This window comes from Moschus berezovskii, chromosome 10 (genome assembly GCF_049115385.1).
Source record: "Moschus berezovskii isolate FMDL1 chromosome 10, NW_MosBer_1.0, whole genome shotgun sequence".
In the NCBI taxonomy this organism is placed as follows: Eukaryota; Metazoa; Chordata; class Mammalia; order Artiodactyla; family Moschidae; genus Moschus; species Moschus berezovskii.
The window spans coordinates 57130759-57143382 of NC_142469.1; positions in this window are offsets into that span (position 1 = coordinate 57130759).

Consider the following 12624-nt stretch of genomic DNA (forward strand, 5'->3'; position numbering starts at 1 on the left):
CAGTCCTTACTGCTCTCTGGTGTACACCCAGCCTACTTCACCCAGTCAAGTTTTGGATGACCTCCTTTGTCCATGAAGGCGTTTGCATTTTTAACTCATAATTTGGGGCCATGGTTTTGGTTGATACGTTGATAACTTTTACATTTATCTTGGGTTAGATTATATGTTATAAATGACTAAATCCAAAAGAAAAAAGATCTTGACAAGCTATAGCAATGTACTGGCTCATAGATGTGACTACCATTTTTTTTTAGAATGCAAACATACAAATATATTTCCACTTGAATGAAACACAGACTAGGCAGATTTTCTCTTCCTCTCTCTTTTTCTCGCAACTGTGGTGTTTGTAAGCATAGTCCTTAAACAACAAAAAATGCCTCCATAGCATCAGTTTTTCTAAATCCCTGAAATATTTGTATTCAAATCCTATAATATTTGAAGTGCCACTTTGGCTTGGTCACTTGCCCAACCTGATGCCAGCCAGGATGTGTTTTCTCTCAGACATTTCAAGTACTGGCAAGCTTTGGGGCCTTGCCGCCTGAGAGCATTGACTCATCCTCCCTGGATCCCAGCCCTGAGAGTGCTCCCTTCATCCTCCCAAGCATTACCACTGGGATTCTCTTCTTGGGCCTGGAATTTGATTGCATCTCTCTTCTCCTGTAATGTCTTTAGCGGTTTCCTCAAATTTCAGATTAGAATCAGATCCTGTATGTCACAAAGACTCTGCCTGCAAAGTTTAACTCTATCCTCCTGCCCACTGTTCTGTTTTAAGGGGAATGGAGCTTCCCGGGTGGCACTAGTGGTAAAGAATCCACCTGCCAATGCAGGAGGCATAAGAGACACAGGTTTGATCCCTGGGTTGAGAAGATCCCCTGGAGGAGAAAATGGCAACCCACTTCAGTATTCTTGCCTAGAGAAACCCTTGGCCAGAAGAGCTTAGTGAGCTACAGTCCACAAAGTGACAATGAGACAGATACTACTGAAGCAACTTAGCACAACACAGTACAAAGGGGAATGAGTGGGCACTGGGGAACCATACAGACCCAAATCTCAAATCTGACCCTGTGTGTATTTATATCTGCCTTTAGCCTCTATTTTTTTTTTTTTTTGATTAATAAAATAGGGAAAACAGAATTTATCTTGCAGAGTTCTTGGAAATATAATGGTTAATATATATCTTAAAGACATTCAGTGAATTATTCCTGTGGATACATGCTCCATTCCTCTATCTCAGCTTGCCAAACTTGGTCTTCATTTGCTGATGAAAAAGAGAGAGACAGAAAACCCTTCCTTTCTCCTTCTCTTCATCTTCCTTTCTGCTATCATCTGTGGTAAAGGAACATCTGAACCTAAAAATGCCTCGATTTCATCCTGTCCCAGCCCGACCTCCAGATGCTGTCGCATACCATGGAAAATAGTAAGAAACATCTGCAGAACTGGGTTCCAGCAAAGTCTGGGTCAAAGTCAAGGGGGAGACCATCCTCCTTCAAGAACACAGAGGGGTCTCCTCCCTGGGAGGGCCAAAAGCTTGTTCCTTTGTCTCCCCTCTCTCTTACCCCCAACAAAGGAGAATAAGTCTCCCAAACTGACTGTATTGAAGATTTTTATAACCAAACTGTATGTGTAGGTATTATAATAGATAATCTGAATGCGTTGTACAAATCCTACATAAAACATAAAAGGTTGCTGTCTCTGTCTTACATGCATTTAAAAAGCTCATTTTAATATTTAATGCTTTAAACAGTCATCTAAATCTCAAAAGTTAAGTTGCTGCTGCTGCTAAGTCGCTTCAGTCGTGTCCAACTCTGTGCGACCCCATAGATGGCAGCTCACCGGGCTCCCCTGTCCCTGGAATTCTCCAGGCAAGAACATTGGAGTGGGTTGCCATTTCCTTCTCTGCAAAAATTAAGCAGGAAATACCATAAAAGACCCAAAGTGAAAAGTGAGAGTGAAGTCGCTCAGTCATGTCCGACTCTTTGTGACCCCATGGACTGCAGCCTGCTAGGCTCCTCCGCTCATGGGATTTTCCAGGCAAGAGTACTGGAGTAGGTTGCCATTGCCTTCTCCGCAAAAGTTAAGCAGGAAATACCATAAAAGATCCAAAGTCTAAAACAAATGTTACCGATATACTCTTCAAGTGTCCCTTTCCCCCCCACACCCGAAACACACTACTCTCATCATTCTAGCTTCTAGAAAACACAACTGAAGCATATGCCATTGCTTCCTTTATAGCTCAGTGACATACTTTAAAAAGGAATATCCACACTCATAAGCCAGTTTTCATAAATAACTTGAAATTTTTTTTTCAGTATGACTCAGATTTTTCCTTAGGCTTCACTCTCTGGGCAAAGCCTCTCCAGGGAAGAAAACATAAGTAAACCAAAGTCCACATTAAAAACAAAAACAAACAAACAAACAAAAATCTGTTTTGCTAGTATGCGCTGTGAATTTTGAAAAATATAATCTAAATTATAATGTATTGGGCAATACTCTCCACTCAACCGTCAGTCTAAAGACTTCTGAGAATTGAATGTGTCGGTTTGTGGTGACACCTCAGGTTGCTATCCACAGTAGCTGGAGCTCTGGGCAATTTAGCAAACTTGCTAAATTCACTGGCTGGCACAGTCCTAGGCAAGGCTGTTCACTTGAGTCTTGGCTGATTCCTTAGCAAAATGAACAAAAGTCCCCTTTAGCAGAGATTAGGTCATTCAGACAGTTCATTTGGGCTTTAAATGTCAAAAAACGCTTGGACTTTTTTCTGTACTAATCATGATGAATGTTTTGGGCTAAATGTTTATGTACCCATCAAATTCTTACGTTGAAGGCTTAACCCTCAACGTGATGGTATTGGGAAGTGGGGCCTTAGGGAGGTAATTAGGCTTAGATGAGGTCATATGGGTAACACTCAAATGATGGGATTCATTTCCTTGTATGAAGAAATTAGAGATCTCTCTCTGTGTTTCATGTGAAGATACAGCAGGAAGGCAAGTGTCCACAAGCCAAGAGGAGTACTCTTGCTAACCCTAGCCATGCTCACGCCCTGCCCTTCGACTCCCCAGCCTGTACAACTGTGGGAGATAGATGTCTGTTGTTTAAGCCATCCAGTCTTCGGTAGTTTGTTACAGCAGCTGGAGCAAAGACCATGAGTAATTGGGGTCTTTTGCATGTATGTGTGTGTGTGCAGATTCTGGGCTGCTGGGGGACTGGGTTCTCTCTCTGGTTTACTTTTCTTACCATGAAGAACATTAATAAAAAGTAATGCTTTCCCTTCACTTAGTGAAGAATTAGACCTCAGAGATAACTAGGAATGCCAAAAAATGGCCTGAATTGTTCAAGATCACAGTATAGAATGGACCTCAATTTCTCCCAGCATTTTTAAAAAGATCATCTTTCTTTTGCTTAGATCATGCTGAGGCTGCTGTAACTGATTTGAACTCACTTTTAGCAGGAGACTGTGGGCAGGCAGGTGAAGAACAAACACAGTCAAATTAAGTTTTTAAACATAAACAATTCTCTGTTACAAAAGCAATCTCAAAAGCCCTGCCTCCTTCCCCTGAGCCACCCCTTGACTCAAAATGTATGAATTTTGCATTTGAACTTTGTGTGTGCCTAGTGCACAGTATGGAAAACTCTCTACTGGGTCATTTGGGGAAATATATGTATTAAAAATGAAGCTAAAAAGAATGGAAAATTGTTTTCGAACATCCATGGTAGTAAACCCCTTATATAGTTATTTTGCTTACTGTTTTAATATGATTTTTTTTTTTTGCATGAGAGTTAAGTCACGATACCTTTTAGTTTCTGAGAAGAGATAAATCACTTTTCCACGTACAATTATTTTATTTTTGTTGAAATGGTTTGCTCCTTATAGTTTATGCTTTGACATCTAGTCTTAGTTTTTGTGATTTCAAAAACAGAAATATTCCTAATTGTCTTTTAAAAGGTGTTAATATTATATATATATATAATATATATTTGCCTGCCAGTTCAGGAGACATGAGTTCCATCAGAAATATTCCTAATTGTCTTTTAAAAGGTGTTAATATTATATATATATTTGCCTGCCAGTGAAGGAGACATGAGTTTCATCCCTGATCCGGGAAGATCCCACATGTCACGAAGCAACTAAACCCATATGCCATGACTACTGAGCCTGTGCTCTGGAGCCTGGGACCTGCAACGACCGAGCCCACATGTGGCAACTATCGAAGCCTGCGTGCCCTAGAGCCTGTGCTCTAAAACAAGAGAAGCCGCTGCAATGAGAAGCCCACACACTGCGACAAAGAGTAGCCCCCACTTGTCACAGAGAAAAGCCTGAGCAGCAATGAAAACCCAGGACAGCCAAATATAAATTAATAAAGCTGTTAAAAAAAAAAACCCAGAAACAGCAGAGGAGCACCTCAGGAGTCTAATGTACCCTCTGAGTGGAGAGGAGGAGGGGGTGTGTAGAGTAAGAAAGAGGGGTGGGTGACAGCGGTGGTTTCCCTGGGTGACAGGAGGCGGACGGAAGCGGAAGAAGGTGGAAGAAGAAGCGGGCACTACGAGAAAGAGGTGATGCGGTAAAAGAGGAAAAGCACTGGATTTAGAGTCAAAAAGCCAGGGACTCCGCCTTTGCTACTTCCTGGTGGCATAATTTAGGGTCATTTGGTCTCTGCATTGTGTCCTCATCTAGATTCCTTCAAGACAGGCTGTTCATCTGTCAGGGACTTTGCTGTTTCCAGAATATGGTGAGACCTAAAGCACTAACTAACACAACTGTTTGTCCATCTGGGCTGGAATCCAGATGGGGATTCCGCATTATCAAGGCCACCATTGACTCTTTTCTGAGAGGCCTGAGTCTCTGCAAGCATCATGGTTTCCCCAGCTAAGTCTGTTGCAATCTTTGAGGCCAGGTTCATTGGAAGGACTGATGCTAAAGCTGAAACTCCAATACTCTGGCCACCTCATGCGACGAGTTGACTCACTGGAAAAGGCTCTGATGCTGGGAGGGATTGGGGGCGGGAGGAGACGGGGACGACAGAGAATGAGATGGATGGATGGCATCACCAACTCGATGGACGTGAGTTTGAGTGAACTCCGGGAACTGGTGATGAACAGGGAGGGCTGGCATGCTGTGATTCATGGGGTCACAAAGAGTCGGACACGACTGAGCGACTGAACTGAATTGAACTGAACTGAAGCCTATACAGCTTCACAGCTTTGATAGTTTCATAAACTGCCCATTGCCCATCTGTCCACTACCACAGACTGGCTCTGCCCAGAGGGCCCTTTTTCTTCTCTAGCAGAGGCTGCTCATATTCCTACACTCAGGGTCCTGTTAGAGAGTAAGTTCTATGAGACTTTCCTGGTGGTACAGTGTTTAAGACTCTGTGTTTCCAATGCAGGGGACATGGGTTCAATCCCTGTTTGGGGAACTACAATCCTGCATTCTGTGTGATGTGAACAAAAAAAAAAAAAAAAGAAAGGTCTGTCTTCTCATTCTCTGAAGTTGTTCCAGGTTATTATGCCTGACACTTCAGCAAGATCTGTCCAGTTCTTTGAGGTTTCATGCCTACCTCTGAGACACTGACAAATCTCCCAGCCATGACTCTTCATTCACTGATGACTTTGGAGGCTGGCTCACTCTTGCCCAGCCCAGTCCTGACCTGATCACAGCACCGCAGTGCTGTGCAGACCTCCTGGAATGCTAGACTTCATTTCCTCATTTTCTCCTTCATTCAGACTCCTTCAGAAGACTCCTGTCTTCTCACCACTCTGGTGTTTCTAGGAAGGACTCCACCTCTGAACCCTTGAATTCAGCACTCTAACAACTGCCACTTCTCCTTCCATTACTTTCCATCTACTTTCCCATCAATCGTCAGGGTCATTTCCAAGGGCCATACTGAATATTCTTTGTAATGAGGCTGGACACTAGGCATAAGAAAAATGGAAATTCCCCCTTAATTCTAAAACGGGAAAGTTTTCATGAAGTTAGGAGAGCGTGAGCCATTTTTGGTAGGAGTGGGCACTGGGGAGGCAGGCAGGGGGAATGGAGAGTAGAGTTTTGTTTTATTTATCAAATGACTTCACAGTGAAAGTTCAGACAATGATTCTGAGGCAGGACTCAGCATCTGGCTCATTTGAAGTTGTTTTGAAATGCCTAAAGAAGAAAATACATTTTGCTCTAACGTAGTGTATAAGACATTGATTTCTGTTAAGTTGGAATGTATTGCTGTAATTTCTCCAGATTCACCCTTGATGATGTTCCATTTGCACACAAGGGATAAACTCAGTAAGAACACACTGCTGGTGCAATCTTCTTCCTCCAACCATTCACTCATTAATTCAACAGATGTTTATTAAATACCTACAGTGCACCTGGTACTATGCAGGCATATTTATGTAAATTATCTGATAAATTCTTGACTTGCCTTATGGGCTATTTCATTGCTCACAAATTTAAGGAAGAAGTAAGGAAAACTACTGCTCTGGATGCAATTCTTATCAATAAGGAAGATTTGTTTAGCTGATAAAATGGACTTGTCATCTTAGATTCTGCAAAACTATGGGAGGCATGATCAGACATGTGCCTTCAAGATCTGGAAACCGAAGCTCAATACCGGTCCAGAAACAAGAGAGATGGGTCCTCGGGTCTTGAGACCCTGATAGACAAGACCCTGAGAGGGATATGTGTCTAGGGGTAAGTGTTCTGATGCTAACTGGCAAGTGGTCTTGATTAATAAGCTTAAAAAGGAGTATTACATGGCTCAAGAAGAGCACAAGTGTGGCATTAGGTAGAGATGGGAACATATCAATGCTGCTAAGTCACTTCAGTCGTGTCCAACTCTGTGTGACCCCATAGACGGAAGCCCACCAGGCTCCCCCGTCCCTGGGATTCTCCAGGCAAGAACACTGGAGTGGGTTGCCATTTCCTTCTCCAAGAACATATCCATAGATAAACACAAAATGAGCCTCTTTAGAGAAAAGCCCCATAGAGAAAATTTCTAGTCTACTCTAATGTACTTAGTAAGAAGAATAAGAAAAGAATCAGCTCACTCTATGGGAGTGGAGGTACCAGCCTAGCAGAGTAAAAGAAAAGCTCCCTGAACATTATTTTGTCTTGTTCTGTTGAGAAACATGAGCTTTGAAGTAAAGAAAGTGGAGTCAGGACGGTGTTGGATGAAGTAAAGCCACAGGACTGAGAAGATGGGAGATCTTCCAGCTGTTGCAATGAGTTATTTTCCAGGCCAGGAGGAATGAAATCACAGAACTTGCTGAGCATGTGAATGGAAACCCCTGGGGAATCCTGGGATGAGGGAGATGCCAGAATACTCAAGCTGAGTCAATGAAATTCTGAATTTTAAAATTGGGAAGAGGTTAAACTACAGAAACTGCAGATCATTGAGGCTTTATGACAATCTTGGCAAAATTCTACAGAAGATTTTTAAGCGATCGTTTTCTGAGCCCCTGGAAAATTAAGTAGCAGGTACATGATATCAGTATTAATTCACTAAGATGAACTCTCCACAAAGTTTGATTAGGTTTTTGATTATCAGGTTTGATTTCAGGGTTTTCTATAATAAATCAATAATTCTACACCTATAAACTCTTGATTTCTTTAAGACATCTGACATTTCTTATGATATGCTTATGTAAAAGATGAAGGAATGTGAACTAGACAGTAAGACTGTGAAACTGTGAATAAAGAATGGACTGATTGCACATTAACCTGAAATTGTGGCTTCTGCAGAATGTCACAGGATACTGTTTGTATCCTGATGTCAGAATATCACATTTCTATAGAACTGATCACTTACAAAAATCCCATCAAATTATTGTCTTAATAAAAGTTTTAAATAATACTGTACTATTTGTCAGAAGCATAGCTCTTTTAACCAGTCTACAAGGTTGCTATTAATATTCCCATTGTATAGATGAGGAAGTGGAGGCAGTGATTTTAAGCAATGTATCAATGTTATAAAGCTAATAAACAGCAGAGTTGGGATTCAAAATCTATTCTCTCTGACTTTATAACTCAATAAAGCCTTTGTGGGATCACTAGGAATTTTTGGCTCCACTTCACAAATGAATAAAAGGAGACATAGTGATTATAAAACTCATCTATGTTTATAGTTGGTAAAATCAAAATTAGAATTCGAATCCAGCATTTTGGGGGCAATTTTCTAATGTATTTTATTTATTTTAATTTATTTCATTGAATTATAGTTGATTTACAATGTTGTATTAATTTCTACTGTATAGCAAAGTGATTCAATTTTATATACATGCTTTTGAACTTAGTTATATATATATAGGCTTCCCAGGTGGCTCAGTGGTAAAGTATCCATCTGCCAATGCAGGAAATGTAATAGACTTGGGTTCAAACCCTGGGTTGGGAAGATCACCTGCAATAGGAAATGGCAACAACCCACTCCAGTATTCTTGCCTGGAAAATTCCATGGACAGAGAATCCTGGTGACTACAGTCAATGGGGTATCAAAGAATCAAATGCTGCTGACTCTATATATATATACACACACACATATACACACACACACACGTATATATATAAAAGATGATTACTCCTTGGAAGGAAAGTTATGACCAACCTAGATAGCATATTAAAAAGCACAGAAATTACTTTGTCAACAAAGGTCTGTCTAGTCCAGGCTATGGTTTTTCCAGTGGTCATGTATGGATGTGAGAGTTGGACTATAAAGAAAGCTGAGCACAAAAGAATTGATGCTTTTGAACTGTGGTATTGGAGAAGACTCTTGAGAGTCCATTGGACTGCAAGGAGATCCAACCAGTCCATCCTAAAGGAGATCAGTCCTAGGTGTTCATTGGAAGGACTGATGTTGAAGTTGAAACTCCAATACTTTGGCTACCTGATGTGATGAGCTGACTCATTTGAAAAGACCCTGATGCTTAGAAAGATTGAAGGCAGGAGGAGAAGGGGATGACAGAGGATGAGATGGTTGGTTAGCATCACCGACTCAATGGACATGGGTTTGGGTGAATTGCGGGGGCTGGTGATGGACAGGGAGGCCTGGCGTGCTGTGGTTCATGGGGTCACAGAGTCAGACATGACTGAGCAACTGAACTGAACTGATACATATGCACACACACACACATATATATACACATATGTACACTTTTCAAACATTCATTTCCATTATGGTTTATTACAAATATTGACTATATTTTCCTGTGCTATAGAAAAGCCTTGTGTTTTATCCATCCTATATAAAATAGCTTGCATCATCATTTTTAATATATTTGGAAATCTCTTTAATTTCTAAATTAATAGGCAGTAGTCAATTCTTATATCTGTATCTTCTTTGCTGCAATTCATTCTTTTTTAAAAATTAATTTATTTTAATTGGAGGCTAATTACTTTACAATATTGTGGTGGTTTTTGCCATACATTGACATGAATCAGCCACTGGGATGGTGTCCCCCATCCCGAACCCCCCCTCCTACCTCTCTCCCCATCCCATCCCTCTGGATTGTCCCAGTGCACCGGCTTTGTATGCCCTGTTTCATGCATTGAATTTGTACTGGTCATCTAAAGCACATATCGTAATATATATGTTTCAATACTATTCTCTCAAATCATCCCACCCTCACCTTCTCTCACAGAGTCCAAAAATCTGTTCTTTATATCTGTGTCTCGGTCATCATTACCATCTTTTTAAATTCCATGCATATACGTTAATATACTGTACTGGTGTTTTTCTTTCTGACTTACTTCACTCTGTATAATAGGCTCCAGTTTCATCCATCTTATGAGAACTGATTCAAATGTGTACTTTTAAATAGCTGAATAATATTCCATTGTGTATATGTACCACAACTTTCTTATCCATTCATCTGCTGATGGACATCTAGTTTGCTTCCATGTCCTAGCTATTGTAAACAGTGCTGTGATGAACATTGGGGTACACATGTCTCTTTCAATTCTGGTTTCCGTGGTGTGTATGCCCAGCAGTGGGATTGCTGGGTCGTATGGCAATTCTTCGGAGAAGGCAATGGCAAGCCACTCCAGTACTCATGCCTAGAAAATCCCATGGACGGAGGAGCCTGGTAGGCTGCAGTCCGTGGGGTTGCTAAGGGTTGGACACGACTGAGCGACTTCACTTTCACTTTTCACTTTCACACATTGGAGAAGTGAACACCCACTCCAGTGTTCTTGCCTGGAGAACCCCAGGGACGGGGGAGCCTGGTGGGCTTCCGTCTATGGGGTCGCACAGAGTCGGACACGACTGAAGTGACTTAGCAGTAGCAGCAGCATGGCAATTCTTGAATTAATACTTTTGCATTCCAGTCCCCTATAATGAAAAGGACATCTTTTTTGGGTGTTAGTTCTAGAAGGTCTTGTAGCTCTTCATAGAACCGTTCAACTTCAGTTTCTTCAGCATTACTGGTCAGGGCATAGACTTGAATTACCGTGATATAGAATGGTTTGCCTTGGAAACCAACAGAGATCATTCTGTCGTTTTTGAGATTGCATCCAAGTACTGCATTTCAGATTCTTTTGTAGACTATGATGGCTATTCCATATCTTCTAAGGGATCCTTACCCACAGCAGTAGATTTAATGGTTATCTGAGTTAAATTCACCCATTCCAGTCCATTTTAGTTCACTGATTCCTAAAATGTCAACGTTTACTCTTGCCATCTCCTGTTTGACCACTTCTAATTTGCCTTGATTCATGGACCTAACATTCCAGGTTCCTATCGATGTTTTTGAACTGTGGTGTTGGAGAAGACTCTTGAGAGTCCCTTATACTGCAAGGAGATCCAACCAGTCCATTCTAAAGGAGATCAATCCTGGATGTTCATTGGAGGGACTGATGCTAAAGCTGAAACTGCAATACTTTGGCCACCTCATGCGACGAGTTGACTCACTGGAAAAGACTCTGATGCTGGGAAAGGTTGGGGGCGGGAGGAGAAGGGGACGACGGAGAATGAGATGGCTGGATGGCATCACCGACTCTGTGGACATGAGTTTGAGTACTCCGGGAGTTGGTGATGGACAGGGAGGCCTGGCGTGCTGTGATTCATGGGGTCGCGGAGAGTCGGACACGACTGAGCGACTGAACTGAACTGACTGATGCAATATAGTTCTTTAGAGCATCAGACTTTACTTCTATCACCAGTCACATCCACAACTGGATATTGTTTTTGCTTTTGGCACCATCTCTTCATTCTTTCTGGAGTTGTTTCTCCACTGATCTCCAGTAGCCTATTGGGCACCTACCAACCTGGTAGTGTTCTACCTTTGTCTTTCAGTGTCCTACCTTTTTGCTTTTTCATACTGTTCATGGGGTTCTGAAGGCAAGAATACTGAAGTGGTTTGCTATTACTTTCTCCAGTGGACCACGTTTGTCAAAACTTGCCACCATGACCCATGGTGGCCCTACACGGCATGGCTCATGTTTCATTGAGTTATATAAGGCTATGGTCCATGTGACCAGATTGGGGTACAGAATGAAGGAGGGCAAAGGCTAATAGAGTTTTGCCGAGAGAACGCACTGGTAATAGCAAACACCCTCTTCCAACAACACAAGAGAAGACTTGACACATGGACATCACCAGATGGTCAATACCGAAATCAGATTGATTATATTCTTTGCAGCCAAAGATGGAGAAGCTCTATACAATCAGTAAAAGCAAGACTGGGACCTGACTGTGGCTCAGATCATGAAAACCATATTGCCAAATTCAGACTTAAATTGAAGAAAATAGGGAAAATCACTAGACCATTCAGGTATGACCTAAATCATATCCCTTATGATTAAACAGTGGAAGTGACAAATAGATTCAAGGGATTTGATCTGATAGACAAAGGACCTGAAGAAGTACGGATGGAGTTTCGTGACATTGTACAGGAGGCAGTTATCAAGACCATCCTCAAGAAAAAGAAATGCAAAAAGGCAAAATGGTTGTCTAACAAGTCTTACAAATAGAAAAGAGAAGTAAAAGGCAAAGGAGAAAAGGAAAGCTATCCCCTTTTGAATGCAGAGTTCCAAAGAACAACAAGCAGAGATAAGAAAGCCTTCCTCCATGATCAATGCAAAGAATTTAAGGAAACTGTAGAATGGGAAAAACTAGAGATCTCTTCAAGAAAATTAGAGATACCAAGGGAACATTTCATGCAAAGATAAGCACAATAAAGGACAGAAATTGTATGGACTTAACAGAAGCAGAAAATGTTAAGAAGAGGTGGCAAGAATACATAGAAGAACTAAACATAAAAGATCTTCATGGCCCAAATAATCACAATGGTGTGATCACTCACCTAAAGTCAGACATCCTGGAATGTGAAGTCAAATGGGCATTAGGAAGCATCACTACGAACAAAGCTAGTGGAGGTGATGGAATTCCAGTTGAGCTATTTCAAATCCTAAAAGATAATGTTGAGAAAGTGCTGCACTCAATATGCCAGCAAATTTAGAAAACTCAGCAGTGGCCACAGGACTGGGAAAGGTCAGTTTATATTCCAATTTCAAAGAAAGGCAATGCCAAAGAATGCTCAAACTACCACACAATTGCACTCATCTCACACGCTAGCAAAGTCATGCTCAAAATTCTCCAAGCCAGGCTTCAACAGTACACGAACCATGAACTTCCAGATGTTCAA